The following is an 18,322-nucleotide window of genomic DNA, read 5'->3' as shown; positions in this document are numbered from 1 at the left end:
AGACTCAGCATGTGCTGAGAGAGAAAACCCAGCTGTCCCTGGGCTGTGGGCAGCTCTGGAGCTCTGTGTGCTTCACTGCTTTGCAATCAGATTGGTCTGTCAGTCAAACAGAGCTAGAAATGCAATGTGCCAAACTTGCTGTGGACAGGAACTACGCTGCTTGCTTGAGTTTTGAAATGGTGAGTAAATTTTGGAAGCATAATCACTTAATTCCGCTTCTAGGGAGAGGGATTTTCCTCACCCCTATTTACAGATTGCTATATACAAATGCACATAACTTTATGAAGGAAAACGGGAAGTAAAGAGCAACACCCTGTGCTAAATTAGAGGGTTTTTTTTCTTGTGGCCATTTAATTTGTGTTAAACCTGCCTTTCCCAGTGTGCTTTGGGGTTTCAGCTATTTGGGAATCATTTCAGCTGACTTTTTGCAGTGAAAATGTGAAGATGGGGACAAGTGACCAACACCCTGGGAAGGGCTGTGGGTGTGCCTGGGTCGGGAGCAAACGGTCAGGGCTTATCTTCTCCTGGTTTGAGGCCCGGTTTGGCAACACCACCACAACATTCCAGTGCAGGATCCGTGCCCCAGGGAAGGGCTGCACAGCTGCCCCGAGCCCCAGCCTCTGCATCAGCAGCGGTGGGCGGGTGGAACTCACCTATTTCCAGATTCAAATCCCTTTGTTTGTCACTCCTGCTCATTTCTAGGCACTGAAAGCTCATTTCAGCTGTTCAGAGATAGCACTAGCTGGTCCATGGATTTAAGGAAGCAGCCAGACTTCGGGAATGTGTGTTGCCATTCTAGCCTTGTCCAACGAGGGGGCACAGGGGGACAGGACAAGGACAGGCAGTTGTCACCGGCCCTGTGCTCGTGGGCTGCAGGGGACACCTGCACTGAGGAGGAAATGGAAATGGAAATAGAAAGGGTTAGGTTGCCCAGAGAGGTCATGACTCACCATTCCTGGAAGTGTCCGAGGCCAGGTTGGACAAGATTTGGAACAACTTGGGCTTGTGACAGGCATTCCTGCCCATGGCAGGGGGGTGGAATGGGATGAGCTTTAATGTCCTTTCCTTAAACCTAAACCATTGCAGGGTTCTAAAGCCTTATTCCTCTGGTCCAGGCTCCAAGCCTTGAGGCTGGCCTCTCTTGTGCTGTGTGCCACGCCTGCTCTGCCAGGGGAGAGTGGGGAGCAGGGGACAGCCCTCGGAGAAAAGCTTTGGGGGTCTTTTTTTGCTTGAAGCCAGCCCTTGTACATCCAGCCCCGTGTGAATCCTGCTCTGATCGCATGCACGGAAAATTTCAGTATAAAATATATAGTTATAAAAAAAATACTTCATGCAAAATTAAAACACCTTTCCCAGTGGGACATGGTCTTATTGTCAACCCTTCCCAACAGTGTTCAAGGAATTGTCACTCTGATGGCAGCTGGACCCCAAGGGGAGCTCTGCTGCATCTGGCCTGGGCCAGGAATCATTGCTTTCATTCCCTTTTTTTCTGCACTACTTAGGGCTAAGAGCTGAAATAAAGCAGAGAGACTTTAATTTGCAGAATCAATCCTTTCCTGGCGGCGCTTCGTGATTTCTTGGAGCTCCGACTCCCCTCTGCTTTTCTGGAATGGAAACAAAACAGGCAGTTTGGATTTGAACTTCAAGCTGCAGTTAAGTGACAGTATTTAATTAATGCTGTAAAAGTAGAGCTAGTTTCAAAGAGATAAGTGATATCAGTAAAAAGCAGATTAATTAGTGGAAACAGGGGGATCTTACAGATTTGCTCAAAAGACACTTCGGAATTTTTACGTGTGTTTTATTGCTGGTGTAGGTTTGGTTGCATTTTTTTTCCCCACAATTGTATTTTTTAAAATGCCTGTTTAATGAGCTATCTGATGCTGCTGGTACAGCCCCCATTCCAGCAGGAATTATCCAGAAAAATGCTTACCTCCAACTGGTTTTTCTCCACTGTGATCTTGCTGTAGACTCTGTTTCCCTCATCACCGCACACCTTCTTCAGCTCCTCTCTGTTGAGGGAGAAGAGCTGAGCTCCGGTGAGGATGCCCAGGTGTTCCACGGTCCTGGGGAGACACAAAGTAGGGAGGTGACGATTGTGCTGCACGTGGCCTCGTGCCAGAGGTGAGGAGTTGGAGATGGGAGGCCAGGAGCTGCAGTGGGACCATATCACGGGGCCCTGGGGCTGTTCCAAGGCGGCAGCTGCAATTCCAGTAGCATTTCAGGCCTTGGATTTAGTTAGTTAACTGTTTATCTCCAAGAAAATATTTATACCAGAGAAAGGGAGTGACTTTGGGCTCTGAACATTCTGGTTATAGAGCCTGGATTGAACAGGGTTGAAATCTAATTTGCAACACAGGCTCTGTAAGTAAATCCAAGTGGCTTGTCCCAGGTGAGATGGTGCCGGTGGCCTCCCCCGCTCCTTCTCCAGGGAAGGACGAGCATTGCACGTGGCAATAGGGCAAATCTTACTCTTTGCTGAATGACTTGGCCTCCAGCCAGGCTTTGACTTCTTCAGTGCTGGATTCAAAGGTGAGGGGCACGAAAACTTGCTGAGGCTTTTCCACTTTGAAATTCCTGTGGGGAGGCTGAATTTTATTGTTTGTGATCTTCTTTAGCAGCTCGTCGTTCAGCTCATCCGTTTGGTGAATAAGTTCTGTAGAAACAAGTAGGGAATGAAAGCAAGTCTTCAGTCAAAAATGCCATTAAATGTTTGTGGGGAAACTGTAAGGCAGATGGGGATGTGGCTCAACATTCTTATTTAAATTCAGCCCAGAAAAGTGATTCCCATTTTCCTGTGCCCCTGTGTTGCCATTTATTTTGCTCCCATCACCCCTTGGCTGTTGCCTGATGTGGAAGCACAGTTCTGTGAGAATCTACAATTGGAGGTTTGGAATTGAGACCTTTTCAGTCCTCTCTGCTGCTTCTAGTCACTAATTTGCTGATCGCAGAGCTCCAGGTTTTGCTCCGCAACAGAACAGAAGCGGCAGGAAGCACAAACTGGGAATGAGCAACACACTCATGATGGGATGAGCTTGAAGGTCCCTTCCAGCCCAGGGCATCCTGTGCTTCTGTGAAAACTCCAGTGACTCTTCATCCAGTATCGCTTTCCCCATGAAACTCCTGAAGACTGTGGAGAATAACTCAGTGATACGAACAGATTTGTGTCCTTGTATTGTGGGGCTTCCTGTCGTCCCAGAAGGGCTCCTGCTTCCAGGAGTGGACAGGGTGGGATAAGGGGTGAGGTGAGCAGGGCCCCAGATCTCTCTCCTGCTCTGTGAGCCCCACAGCACGTGCAGGGTGAGGGAGTGATGCGGATCTCCTGTTTGGCCGGGAATTCTGTGGAACCACATGAAGGAAGCGGCCAGGCGGGCACTGTGTGTGTGCCGGGAGATGAGCAAAAGGAAGTGAGAGAAAGGGATTGACCTGAGCTGTTCCTTAGACACACTTAAACATTTTGGAAGAGAAAGGAAACTCTCTCCTTGGGAGGAGGAGGAGGAGGAAGTTAGAACTGGAGGAAGGAGGCATGGGGTGATCACTTATTGCCCTGCTCGGCCCGGGCCGCCCGAGAGCCCCGGCGGTGTCACAAGCCCCAGGGCTGCTCTCTTGGCTCTTGTCCTGCCTGGAATGGCCTCCAGACACAGTGCTGCTCCATTGCTGTGATCAGTAAAAGGTGCAGGGGAGCCCCTTGGGCAGGTCTGGTCCCCCGAGCGCCCAAACCCAGGGGAGCCCAGAGTGGGACACACACGTGCGTTCTTTGGCGTCCTGTGCAGAGTGGCGCGACAACATCTCACTGCCCCACTTATCCCCGGCGTAGCTGGCAGGCAGCTTGTGGGTTGGGCTGGATGGGCCATGGCCCCTGGGGCTCAGGTCTCCTTTGTACCTCTGGTTAGACTGGTTAGAAAGGGAAAGAAAAGTAAGAATTTTTTTTGGTCGTTTTTAATTTTCTTAAGCTTTCTGCCTCACACCCACGGAGGGACAAACTGCCGTGTTCTCCTTGTGCTGATGTGGGGCTGGGGAGACCTCAGGTGGAGCTGCATGGAAGAAGTTAATTTCTGGGAATGAAGAACCCAAAGCAAAGTCTGAAGTTTGCGCAAGGGAATTCCTAGTTGTGCCAAACGTGTTCGATCTCATTGGAAGGCAGAGCCTCACTGCTCCGTAGCTGGGATGTGAAGCGGGACCACTGCCAAGGGCCTGGAGCGGACTGGAAAGTTTTTTGACGTTTTGATTAAACTAGCAGGGATTTATCCAGAAGCCTGCTGGGCCGCCTTAGGCTTTGCCCAAACGCTGCAATACCAAAATGGGGGAGCAATTCCATGCTTCCCTAGGGTGTTTAGAACACTCCAGCTCCACATTTCTGCAGTGCAAGTTGCAGTATTCAGTTAATTCTCACTTAGATGGTGTTTCCATCTGCCTCCACTCCAGTAACGTGTTCCTGGTGCTGAACTGAACTGGCTGAGGGAAGTGTCCATCTTTAATTTAACCCCCAAGAAAAATCTTGATGTGGAAAAATATGGAAAGCAGGAGGCTGGTGCACAAATAGGAAGGATAGGCCTTATTTGGGAAGACGATCGTAGCAAAATGTGAATTTTATCATAGGAGACTCAGGAATCTCCTGGCTTTGTCTACTTCTGAAGGTCTGTCCTGATTGGTGCATAGTATCCTAAGAAATCAGGGAGGTCTAATGACAACATTATTCCCAGAGGCAGATTGTGCCCTGCAGCTGATACCAGTCAGGTATTACCTGACTACAGACCTGTTTGAGCTCTTCCAGTTTCACCACATCCAGGATATTGTACGGAACATAACCGGCCTGCCCACTCCGGTTGAGCAACTTCCACCACTGCTTATTATCTTCCAACACCTGAGAGAGGGACAAAAATAAATCTGCTGTGGGAAAATGGGATTTCAGGCATAAACAACCAGGATATAGCGGGGCCGAACCATCCAAAAGGTGAAGTTGCCAGAAGGACATCACTGAGGCCAGGAGCTCTAATCAGATCTGTTGCTCTCAGATGCAATCCAGGACTGAAACTTTTCCTGGAAAGCATCAGAATGTATCGTAAGGATGAACAGGAGAGCACCTCTGCGTGCTGAAGAACTCATAGTTCCTACATAATGTCCCTGTTTCTCCAGACCTTTTTTTCCTAATGACTGAGTTTCTGATGTCTTTTTGCATTAAAATAAATAATTAAATAAATAAAAAGCCACATTTTGCAGAGAAACCTTTTCCTCAGGTCACAGATCAGTGTCAGCCCAAGTCACGTCCCACCTTGTCCAGCTGCCAACAGTGCTGCAGTAAGAGAAAGGTTATGAGAAAGGTGCTTTTCAGAGAAAACAAATCCTCGTGGAGGAGGAAGTGGTGATAAGGAACCGACCCAGCGGGGGATGAGCAGGGCTCTAGAGCGAGTTGTTGTCCTCCCTCCTCACTGTGGTTAAAATGGGACCGATGTCTTTGAGCTGAGGAAATGACACGACACAGCACAGGCAGCCTGCTCCAGCTTTGGGTTTGAGCAAAGCTTTGTGTCACTGCTGAGATACCACCAGGGAAAATGGAGTTGGTGCTTGTTGCTATCCCGAGCTCTCTCCTGCCCCTGGGGGACACACCTTTTCCAGGAGCGGTCACGTACCTCCAGGATTTCATCCTTCAGCACCGAGAGCTCACTGGCGTTTCGCGCGGTGAAATCGTAGCGGATTTTGGCAAATCTCTTGGGCACAGCCACCCCCTGGGCCTCGAAATTCCTGCAGAAGAGAAGTGGCCTGAAGTTCATTAACCTGAGCTAGACTGTTGGAAGGACTCTGTGTGGAAGCTGGAATTGTATTAGAGGATCATCATAAACTAAAAATATATGTGACAATGTGGCCAGATTGCAATGAATCTAAAGACAGGACAGGGTTGGCTCGAGCTCACAGAGCTGCTGCCTCCAGTGTAAACTAACCGCCTCGTGAAAGCAAATGGTTTTTCACAGACATTATTCAAATAAAAGGGGAAAGGGGAAAAAAAACCCAACCAAGAAAAAAGGAAGGTTCCCATTAGCAAAAAAAGCCTACATGAAAAAGTGAGGTTGTGAGCTATGGCCGAAGGGCCGAGTTTGGTGCTGATTCTCAATCAATTCAGCAAATGACAGTGCATTGATGCAACTGTTTTTTTAGTCAAATTTAGTCCTGATTCTTCACAGTAATTTGCCTCAAGAAAATGAGCCCCATATCCTTTGGTGAGTTCCCTGTTGGCTGAGGCCCAGACCTTCAGGCCGTGACTTCTCAACATACTTGCAGTGAGACTGGCTCCCTCTTAATTGCTTCTTTTTGAAGTATGGTTTGTCACTATCATCCTGCTGAAGATGAACAGGGCTGGTGTCTCATCTTCATATATTCTTCCCCCTCCTCCCCTCTCCTTCTTTTCCCCTTTTTCACCTCTAAATAAATTTCTTCAAGGCGATTTAACCCTGGGATAGTCTAATCCACTTTAGTCCTTCGTGGTCCACCCTCAGATAGATGTGTTGGCACAGAAGAAGTAAGGGTGTTCCTTTAGGATCTGATACTGTAATAAAGGGAAGAGAAAGATGAAACAGGCATTTCATGTTTGTCTGTTTTCTCTCCATGTCGTTTCGTGAACATGTACTCACACTTGGCCAAGAGTAGTGCATTCAGACACTGCATATGAGTGTTGAAGAGGGGACTGAGAAGGAAGAAGCTTAGTGTTCTGCAATAGGAATTATGCTTTGGGGATTTTACGAATTGTTTCCCTCTTTTTCACCATCATGCTCTTCTTGCACACTTCCTTGTCTTTTGCTATTGAGCGAAAGTCTGGAGGCTCAGAAAGCCCAAGTTTCATCTGAGAAAGATTTCCTGTGTCAGAGAGAACGGAAGGGATTCTGTTTCCATCCTTTCATGCCAGGAAGGATGAACTGCCTGTATCAGGAGGTGCCGAATTGGTTCTGGGTGCTGCTGTAGCTCACAGAATTGCAAGACCCAGTGCTGCAGGAGTTCAAATAACAGACCGGTGGAAAGGCTCAGGGGCCACAAGCTGTGCTGCATCTCTCATGGACTTGCAAGGAACCTCTCCTTTGGTGTCTGTGCAAGTGCTGGCTGATGTGGGCACTAGGATTGCTCTTTTAATCAGGCAGCTCCAGTACCTTTCAGAAAAGAATTTTCATGGCACATCATGAGCCATTAATCTCTTGACTAACCATAACATTTCCTTACTCCTTGGTTTTACAGCATTACTCAAACACTGACATTTGTCATTTCACCAGCCATCTCCCTTGACCTCTAGCATCAGGCACTTGCAGGGGGAAGGATCTGGTCTCACAAATATTTTCATACTCTGATCTCTGTGATTTATTAACCATGAAGTTTTGCCTTCAGAACTCAAGATGCCATTTCAAATAATTTCATGTGCAAAAGTCGAGTTATTGGGCAAAAGGGATCCTTGATAGCTGGGTACAAAGGACAGCAGGACTGCTGTTGCTGTTTTCTTTTCAACTACTGTGCTTGCTGTGTGACCTTGAGGAAATAGGTTCACTGCAGCTTTATGGTTCCGTTTTTGCATAGGGAAAATAAGGGCAGTGATAATTGCTTTCAGTTGTAAAACACTTCAAGATTTATGGAATATGAATGATTCTTACTAAGTGAAAAGTGTTGCAAAGCTGGCTTAGTTGCACACTGTGCTAACAAAATCCCGTATCAGCCTATTGACCCCAGCCTGAAACACTCATTAAAGTTTATAGGACATTTTGGTGGATGAGTTGAGGCAGTTGTTCTGCTGGAAATATCATACTGAAAGCACTTTTAAATCCATCATCCGCTTTGACATTTTTCTCTATTAAAACTAAACACAACTGCTTGCTCTTTCCAGTTTTCTTAGTTTAGTTTTTGATGGGTAAGTACTCACTGTTAACTCAGCTTGTACCCCCATGGCATCTGAGACATTACAGTTCATTCTAGTCATAGCATAAACACACAATAGCTGTTGTACTGAGACAAAAAGAGTTATAAAACATGTAAGATATCCAATGGACTGGTATTAACTATCAAGTTGCATGGTCACTTTTGAATGTCAAATGTTCTTTTTATGGATACTGCATTAATTTAATTTGTGCTTAAACGTTAGCTAGGCTAGACATTGGTGTCTGAAAAGTTTACATATTTTTCCAATGTCAAAATGTGTAAATTTAGTATTAAAGAAACAAAACATATTTACTTGTACTAGAGGAAAAATACTTTCGTAGCAAAGAAATTAACTGAGGTGCTCTTTAGAAATAGGTCTGGCTTGCTTACAGAATTGTTGCTTATGCAGTAAAGCAGATCTACAGATGTTTTCTTTTTTTCTTCCAGATAAAACTTGGATTGTTTGAAAAGTGGGGAGATATTTCACCATAGTACAAAAGAAGATACAGAAGAGGAGAGCAGAATGAGAGCTTTGCAAGTGCCACGTGCCTGCAGCCTGCTGTCTTTAGCGATGCTGTTCCTTCCAGTCACTGGAACGTCAAAACAAAATATCCCAAGACTGAAGCTTTCCTATAAAGGTAAACTTTTCAGTAGTTTTTCTGATTCTGCCACTTTGGTTTCGATGTGATACTGCCAGCAGTTCTTTTTGTATTACTAACCAGGAAATACATAATAGAAGCCTTAAAGATGGATGAATTCTGCCTCGGGGCAGTATTAAAATCTGGGTTTTTTGTTGTGTCGGGGCACATGTTTCTGAAGTATAAATGTCTTTTAAAAGTATTATTTCTGTTTGCTCCAAGAGGATGTTAACAGACTATACATAAATTAGAGGGGAGTGGTCCTTGAAAGGCTCTGAGGTGCATTGGAGACATTCCTGTGTGGCTGGTGTGGATGATGTGACACATGGAGGACATTCACACCTTCCTACAGCATCAGAGAAAGTTGAGAGCGCTGACTCAAGTGTTTCAAAGGGACTGACATTTATTTTTGTAATAATTCTTTTTCTATCACTAAGTGGGTATGTTAAACTCTTCATATGTGGTTTTCTTTCTCCTTGCCTCTTTGGATCACAAAAGCGTGATTCTCTGCAGAATTTCTTAGTCTTGTGTGTAGTTCTTGTTAAGAATGGTACCGTCTGAGGGATTTCAACACAGACATGTTTATGTATTAATGGCCAATTTTTTAAAGAAGGTGGATTTCTTTTTGCTTTGAATGTACAGTACACCTCCACAGGCACAGAGATGTGTCACTGACACTTCCTTCTTTAGTGAAAACAAATGCTCTCCAGTTAGTTATGTTTCAGCTATGTCAGCACCTTGCCCTTAGGGGAGCTATTTCTGCTCTGTTTTTCAAACTTATGTCTTCCTATGCATTGCAGAGTTACACTCAGGATGGTGTGATGGGACAGGCTGTAGAGCCTTCATCGGGGCTTATGATATGTTTATCATGAGTTTAACACCCAGAGAAATGTATTGAGTAAGCAGAATGACATGCTATTTATTTACAAGCTTCTCTTTTGCTAGATTTGCATGCCACTGTGCATGCTATTCCACTGTGTATATAAATGTGTTTGGATGTGTTTGTGTGAGAGAGACAGAGGAAGCAAGATCAAGGGATCTTGACAACATTTTTATAAATTCAGGGAACAGTTGCACTCCCTGAAGCCAATGCATACAGAAACTGAAAGAGCTGACATGAGTTATGAAAGTTAGCAGTAAAACCCTCCTGACATACAGCCGGCCTTCTCACAGCTAGGCCTTTTGAGCTAATTCCCAAAAGCAGCATATACCATATGGCCATGGCATTTACTGTGGATTTGACACTCACGATTAGTGAATTCCTCTCAACTTCAAAAGCAGATAGCCTTTGGCAAAATCCTGATGGATGCCTTTGGCAGGTAAAGAGGGGGAGAAAGAAAAATTAGTGAGGTCAACACAGGGGAAAAAAAATGGCTGAAATCTTAGTTTAAAATAGTGGCAGAGACCTGCTGGGAACAGTTGGGAAAATGCCTGAGCTCGTTTAAAAAGACAGTGAGCAGATGATTGATATTTAGGCCCTGACCCAAACTTTTCTTAGCAACTTTATAAACCTTTCAGTTTGGCTTGAGGGATACCGTTTCCTGTCCAAACTTATTCACCTATATCCCTGTAGGGGGGGAAAATCAACAACAGATACAGATGCAAAACAGCACATAAATCTTAGTTTTGAGAGCTGTGATGGAACTGAAAAGTCAGAAGAAAGAGAATTACCAGAATTTATTGTGCCTTGTCTTACTTTCTTGGGGGGTTGGAAGGTGTATATTTTTCCACATGGAACAAGAAATAATTTAATGCTGTTTTTTCACATTTATGTATTGTAAATGATTCCAGTATGGCTTATCATAATTAAACTATATTTTGCGTGTTGACAACAGAATATCAGATGTACTGAATATTTAATATAGTTGTGAGAATTAAGTCCACCTTCCTCCCCCCAAATCTTTCAGACAAAACAATTCCAAGGTTTCTGAGAATAAGATGTAGGAGAAATGAACTGGTTTTTTGCCAGTTCTCATAAAATTGTTAGTCATGTCACTGACAAGTCCTGGCATCTCTGTTCTTTGGAATTCATACTTGAACTCTCATGAAGAGGAGAATACAGGGCTCTTTTCCTTCTTTATGGAAAACAGATGAGAACTGGCCACATCAGGCAGTTCCAAAAACCTGGTCACATGTGTCTTTGAAGGGAAGGTTTCATCTCCTTTCAGGTGCAATGTGCTTATGGCATAGCTCCATCTTCCCAGAAGAGCTGAGCATTTGCTGGGGCAGGAGAGCTGGAAGTAAGTGGGACTTTGCTCTGCAGTTACTGAATCTTCCAGTTGCATCAATCAGTGGTGGATGGAGGAAGAGGGAGAGGGTAGGGTGGTTAAAGATGTGTCTATAACTGCAGGAGTGCTTCAATAAACCACAGCATGTCAAAGCTCCTTTGTGTTCAAACAGCAATTGAAATTTTAGACCTTCTCTGAATGGCAGTTACAGGTTTCCTTCTTCTCAAGGTTGTCATCTTAACGAATGGGAATCTGTGCAGGAAATGTTAAGATATTCCAGTGAGTGATGTTGGGATCAATGTAAAGTCATACAATGGATTTCCTTTATTGTTTGTCCCAGTCTAAAGATGTGTTCTAAAAAATTGTGCATGTATAAAACTAAAACTACACACAAATCAATTAAAATATGTTGTAGTACAGAATCAAAGTCATATATTTTCCACCTGTGTTAACCGAATACACTATGATCTTTAATCACATATCTCATCCTTTCACATTTTCCCTGATCCATTAGTTGAAAAATTCTCTTATTCACTCAGACTTAACGTTTAGATACTCGTTCATGTCATTACTATCCCAGAAATTGTCACTCCTCTTGTGATGTTTTTAGGGTGCTCTCACTCCATATACCTTACTTATTCTGTGTATCTTAGATACTTCTACAAGATTGAGGTGCTTTTACTATTACAGCTTTAATATTAGGAGAAGGTAACAAACTGTCTTCTAATAGAAGATTATGATCTTTAGAAAACCAGGGGATGATTTTGAGTAATATTCCATATTTTGACTCTCTTTGCCTAGTACTGCTTTCAGTCTAAGACCAACAGTGTGTATTTATCACTCATTTTCATGTAGCTGGAGATAACCTGTGACCTTCATCCAAACTGCAGAACTCCACAAGCACAGAAGTGATATTCAGCTTCCCTAAGCAGCACGTCCTTGTTGTCTGCTGCCTCATTTAACATCCTCATTCCAATCTCTAGAGCAGATGCAGAAGGTTTTCATATACCAGTCTAATTCATTAATGTCATTTTCAGGACAGCATCAGTTCTGTTACTAAAGAATGGAAGGCTCAGTGTCCTAATTCATGTATGTTTAATTCATACAGTGTAGACAGTCTTGTTTCTGTTTGATCTTCTGAGTAATAATTTTTCCTAATTCATTGGGAGGTCCTTCCATAAATATCGTGTGTGTGTCTTTTTAGATTTTACTTCATAGGGAGAAGTAAAGAATAGCCAGACCAGAAGGTTGATTGCCTTCTGAGAAAAAGAAGAAAAAAAAGCAAATTTTTCTCAATTTGTGGCTATCCTAAAATTTTCCTGCCGAAAGAGAGAATCCTAATTGCAAATTTAACCCTATTGATTTGATTTACTTGGCTGCTTTTCATGGACATTTTAGTAAGTGCAGTCTGTGTTCTCAGTGAATGCATTTATATTACAAAAGTGTGCACCCTAGTTTCTTGGCTGGGGGGCATGCCCTAGCCCAGATTTGGACATTGTCACCAGTGACATCCACAAACATCTATCATTCCCGTGTGGGAATGTGGCCATTCCCCAGAGCAAGCCATGCTTACTGTGACAGCGGTGACTTGGTCAGAGGACCAGGAATCCTGCATTGTGACACAGTACAGAGGAATAAGCAGGACTGAAAGCAACGTTTGGCTTTTAAAGCAGGATTTACTTAGCACTGTTAAAAACGACTATGGTAGTAATTTACATCTAATAAACAAAAGCATTATTCTCAGCTGATTTGTTTTTCTCCATATAGAATGAATTAAGATGCAGTCTCACTCTCACTGAAGTCATGGCAAGAGTTTTTCCACTGAAGTTAATTGAAGCAAGATCAAATTCACGCTCTTCACTTTTTTCATCTTACCTAAGTAAACTAAAGACAGGTAGTTCTTTCTCCTCTGCTGAAGGATGACAGTGCTAAATCATCAGCTCCACATGGAAATTAGCCATGTTTAAGGATTGTTTAGTTTCACGCAGTGTTTTGCACACAGGATTTTCTTCCCCCAGAGTGATCTATTCTTAAAACATGGTGAAAAAGCAAACAGAGAACATTTTGGTGCCAGGAATTCTTTTGAAAATTTGACTGGGTGAGTGCATTTCCTTAATGTTCAAAAATTATCCTTTGACCATGCTATTTAACAGTGTCAAGCATTCTGTTCTCTATATTGTTTTTGCTTTAAACCTGTTTCATTTTAGAACTGATGAGATGCTTAACTGTTGCATCAGAGCAGTTAGTTTGTTCAGTTTCAGTACAGCTGGCTTATTCCCATGTCATGCATCATTTAATTATACATATAAAACATAGTTAAAATTGTACAGCTCCATGAGCCTCACTTAAACTGTCTGTGGCACTGCAGTAATCCCAGTACCCTGACAGGGTGTTGCACAGCTGTGACTGGTTGGAATGTGGTAAACTGGTGATGTGTAAGAGAGCCTGGAAGTGAGCTTGCATTTTGCAGCTGTGCTTGCTCTACTGGAAGAGGAAGTTAAACCAGAAAAAAACTGCTCTTGTGGCAATATCAGCATCTGTAAATCTGAATGCTTAATGAAAATCAAGGAAAATGTGCTGAGTGAGGAAGTGGTGCTTTTCCCTTGTTTGTCATTTAATTAATTTTTGGTGGTTTGTTATTTCTCAGAAAAATCTATCTCAGATTCCTCTGTGGAAAAACATGAAGTGTTTATGTGAGAGTGAAGATCCTAGTATTGGATGATTGTCTAGATATGCAAAAGACTTTGCCTGTTTTGTCTCAAAAATGCTTTCTGGAGGCAGTGATCATTGACACTTAAAATGTACCCTAGCTTGAAGATGGATGGGCACTGCTGTCCATGTGTATATGCTGTCGACTGAGTATAAACTTGAAGGCATTTATTACATCTTAGTAATGGGAAAAGCAGCAAATTTCTTACAGACATTTTTTTCCTTTTTTAAGCTAGTGAACTTGAAGGTCAGATTCAACTATATGTTGCATTTTCTGTCATATAATTATCATATCTATAATGTCCTGAAGAGCAGCCTCCAGTCAGTGACATCAACAGTTTACACAGCAGTTGAACTAAGAATAACCTTGGAGAACTGACCCATGTCAACCTCTTATGAGTGTAAACTCTAGTTCACAACAGTTTCTGTTTTTTCATGATCACAGAAGGGCCTCAGTTGGATAAAAGAAGAATTGTGTTCAAAAAATACAAAACTATTCTGCTGAATGTTCACTTTACTGTATCTCAGAAGATGAGAGGAAACAAAACTGAAAGAGTAATACTTAACAAAGTATTTTTGCTCCCTTATAAAAAGAAGGACAGGACAACATCAAAAACAGCTTCCCTAGAAGAATGCAGGGAAGATACATGATAAGTGGCATCAGCTTGGAAGAGGGATCAAAACTCTTTCTTTGATTGCTTTTACTAATGACATCTGTTTAAGCAAATCCAATTCAGAGCAGTTTCAGGAATCCCAAACTTGTTCTCTTTCTGAGCACTATTTGGAGGGCATGATCTGCCTGACATCAGTGTCTGTCTAGCAGTGGACATCTGTGGTCACTATGCAGGTGCTCGATTCACATCCTGTTTCCTTTTCCTCCCTCCCCATTTCTGCAGTTCCATTTATAGGTGAGTTCCCCAAAGAAGAGCTGAGGAACATAGGGGATGACTCTTCCGTACTCACAGTCCTTTGGAGATAAATACACAGAGATAGCAGAAAGAGTCAGAATTTCCTTTAATAAACCAGCGCAATATCAGACAGGAAGGGCCAGGAAGTGCTCCAAGAGCTAGAGCATTACACAGACGGGCTGGGAGGGCTGGGAATGTTCAGCCTGGAGAAGAGGAGGCTCTGGAGAGCCCTTAGAGCCTTTTCCAGTGCCTAAAGGCGCCCCAAGAGAGCTGGAGAGGGACTTGAAGAGCCTGGAGTGAAAGGACAAGGAGGAATGGCTTCCCGCTGCCAGAGGGTGGGTTTAGATGGGATATTGGGAAGAAATCCTTCCCTGTGAAGGTGCTGAGGCCCTGGCACAGGTTGCCCAGAGAAGCTGTGGCTGCCCCTGGATCCCTGGCAGTGTCCAAGGCCAGGCTGGACAGAGCTTGAAGCAACCTGGGATAGTGAAAGGTGTCTCTGGCCATGGCAGGGGGTTGGAACGGGATAATCTTTAAGGTCCCTTCCCACCCAATCCCTTCTGTGATTCCATGATTCCAGCATCTCTACACACATGGAGAGCCAAAGCGCAGTGCAGCATCTTTGGCACCTGATCCTTAAGGTCACTTTGCTGGGCTGATGTTGGGAAACAAGACCTATGGATGGACTGATGAAGTCAGTCAATATTTTTGCCTCCTGCGGTGGAAAACACCTGCGATTCCTTTCCTTGCAGAGCTGCTGGGGGTTAAACAGCAGACAGTGCTTATGGGAATAAGCCCTCAGCTGATCTTTGTCTTCCCTTGGTGGTTATTAACAGTGGCAGGGAGTTGTCTCCAGGATGCCCAAACGTCCCAGTGTCACTGTACGTGTCCGTGTGCGTTCATGAGGTTCCGAGGTGGGAGCCAAAGCTCCGGGCGTGCGGATCCATCACCTATTTCCATGTGGAGTGATGTTCTGTTTGAAGGCATCCCCGACCTGTGTCTGCTCAGCCGTCTGGCCACGCTTGAGTGAGGAGTTCCAGTAAGGATATCCATTGGCTGAGGAGAGCTGGAAAGGCAGACATGGAGTCAGTGTTACCAGGAAAGGGGAAAGCTGATCGGAGAAAAGGAGAGGGATAGTGGTAGATGAGTCATGGTCTGGCAGATTTTGGTCAAGGTGTTCTCCAGGGAAGCCTGTGTCCCTGGAGCTCAGTTACGCTGTAGGGTGCTGTTGCCTTGGATTGGGAGAGGCTCATTATTGCTGCCCTTTTCCAGCCTCATTTGCTTTCTGTATTTAACTGGGGCAACCAGATCCAACTGAGTTTTGAGCCAACTACTTGTTGCATGCCACCACTACCCCTGCAGCTCCATTTCTCCGGAAAAGGGGGAGGGAGAGTGAAGAGACAGGGACACAGGACTAACCTTCCTCTTGCAAGTGTCCAATGTCTATTTCCCAGGGAGCTCCACGGAAGATTTCTGTGGGTGGTTCCCAGCCGTTGTGGAATTTGGGGATGTAGGTGGGGATGTTCGTGTCTCGGGGCCACTCGGCTCTAGGACAGAAAGTGGGAATATGAGGTGACATTCACAAAGAATGTGTCTTTCAGGGCATCCCCTGAAAGAAGAAGCAGGAGCATCAGGGAATCCAAGCATCCCGTCTGCGTGGGGAGCCTGGGGAGATGGCAGCTCTGTCCTTACCTGGATCTGGTCCATGTCTCCCCCAGGGAATCCCAGAGGTTTATCTCTTTGGGTGTCAGGTGTCCTCTCAGGAAATCGGTGGTGTCTTTAGAAAGCAGTGGGCTGAGGACAGACGGGGCCAGCTCGGGGCCACCGCAGCTGTTGATGATCTGGGTCACACACAAACCACACAAAGAGGAGAGAACTTGCAGGAAACGGTCAAAATGTCAAACCAGGGACACACAGATGAGCAGGAAACGAAGACAAAGCTGATCCTTGGATCAGCACAGTCACTGCAAGAAACATCAACCTAAGTCTTTGAAGGAGACTGGACAGTTCAAGGGAACATGAGATTTTTTTGGATTGGAGTCAAAGGAAGAGCTGATCTACAAATGAGCTGTTGTTACAGACGAGTGAAGTGTCAGAAGCTGACACTTCAAAAAATGGAAAGTATCTTGCTATTCCTTTGTGGCTCCTTTTCCAAGTTGGGATTTCTGCTTCCAAGCATTTTCAGTGCAAATACCGAGCCGTATTTGCCTGAAGGTGAGACCAGACAGATTCCCAGTGGGGATTCCAGCTGGCTGCCCCTTTTGTTCACAGTAATGCCTTATTGACCCGGTGGAAGGATTCATATTTGCTGGGATTCCTGTATTTACTTCAAGCTTCAAACCGGATCAGAGGCCAGGAACAACCGGCATCGCTTCTGGAAGTTCCTGAGAAAGCTGTGGCCAGGTATGAGCAGTTTTCCAACCCTGTTGCACAATCTATCTACTTGTAAGTGTGAACTAGAAATAAAAGGAGTTCCCAGTGAGACCTGGGAATAAGATTTACCAGTTCCAGCGGCCTGAAGAGGAAATGCACCAACTCTGAAGCACGGGGGTTTTGGATGTGCTTCCTTAGTTTGGCCTGAAAAGAGAACGTAAACACAGTTTAACCCTAACCTGAGTGTGCCTTCTCTTTTCTGTCACATGGGGCAAGTGTTGTGGACTGATGAGAACAGTAAGGGATGGAGGAGTAGGAATCATTCATTTTTATTTTGTGTCCATTTCTAATTCCCAATGAATTTCAGGAGGGGGGGAATACCCTCTCTGTTAAATCAGTGCCTTTAAAGCTAATTTGAACAGACACAGAAGACCTTGGCTTATTTTGAAAGTCCTAGTGAGGAAGGGCCAGGATTGCTGGTGCTTCTGCCTCTTGCAGGGTTGAGAATCCCACTAGTTCCATGGATGAAAACAACAGGATAGGTGTTCTGAGGGTCCCCTGGCAAACTGCTGACAAGGGAAAGTCTCCACCAAGGTCTTGCCTGGGGCACCCGGAGCTGCCCTGGCCACTGAAAGGCTCCAAATCCAGTGGTATTTGAGGTGAGCTGTGGCAGAATGGAGGAGCAAACACTTGGGATTGATTTACTGCAAGAACTGGGTTTCAGTAACAGCAATCAGCTGAGCTGTGGTGAGAAACCTCTCCAGTTTGTGCTCCCATTCAGCTCCTTCTCCTGTCCTGGACTCCTGGCACTGTTGCCATGGGAGACAGGCTCCCCGCTCCTACCGAAATGCAAAGCATTTGAAATGCCGGAGATGAAACATTAATGTGGAGTGGGAAGTGCAAAACAACTGCTGGCAGCAGGGTGACCCAATGAACGGGCACTTCCCAGGGACTCGGCAGCCCCATGGTGAGGAACGTGGCAGGACCCCACCACAGTGTCCCAGCTCTGCTGCGTGCTCCACCCTGGGCTCTTGCCAGGAGATCAGCTGCTCCTTCTGATCCTGAGCAGGCACAAATTAGCCATATTTGCTTCTCAAAGAAAAGGCTGGAGCTTGGTATCCTGCTTTAAGGTTGTTTACAGTCTCTTGGTTTTCCTTATTAATAACTGCCCAGGAAGGAGCTTGTAGGATGTGTTCGCTGGACAAGTTTGGTCACAACTGACAGAATTCCTGCTGCAGTGGTGAGGCAGGGACTGAGCCTGGTTCACTGTCCCCAGAGCTCAGGTAGTACAGGACAGTCAGGCCAGTAAAGCCCCTGCTCAGGGCTGGGAACGAGATCCTGGCCAGCTTTCCCTCTCTGCCCCTCTCTGCAGTCCTGCTGGCCTATGTCATGCCCTGGGGCCACTCTGCCGTTGCTCAAATGGCCAAAATCCACTCATCCAGGAGTGGGAAAGGGAGGGAGGGCACAGGAATTCATCTTAGGTGGTGAGGCCTGGAAATTTTCAAGGCAACAAATTGATCTTTGGATAATTACAGCAGAGCAGAGAACACGGTGCCATGGGCTCTGGCAGGGCTGTGCTCAG

General features: G+C 45.0%; 1 pseudogene across 1 annotated transcript; it reads right to left on the bottom strand.

The window, feature by feature from the left end:
* Positions 1-1,930: 1,930 nt before the first annotated feature.
* LOC309585800 (epidermal growth factor receptor kinase substrate 8-like protein 2) lies at positions 1,931-5,739 on the bottom strand (annotated as a pseudogene). Its single transcript has 5 exons — positions 5,628-5,739; positions 4,742-4,861; positions 3,744-3,891; positions 2,470-2,653; positions 1,931-2,063 (listed from the first exon to the last, which is right to left on the bottom strand). The product of its transcript is annotated as an epidermal growth factor receptor kinase substrate 8-like protein 2 (transcript).
* Between the last annotated feature and the right edge of the window lie 12,583 nt (positions 5,740-18,322).

This window comes from Coloeus monedula (genome assembly GCF_965178545.1).
Source record: "Coloeus monedula genome assembly, contig: HAP1_SCAFFOLD_410, whole genome shotgun sequence".
Classification (NCBI taxonomy): Eukaryota; Metazoa; Chordata; class Aves; order Passeriformes; family Corvidae; genus Coloeus; species Coloeus monedula.
Note: the sequence above shows the minus strand (reverse complement) of the source record. Positions and strands in the feature narration are given on the sequence as shown.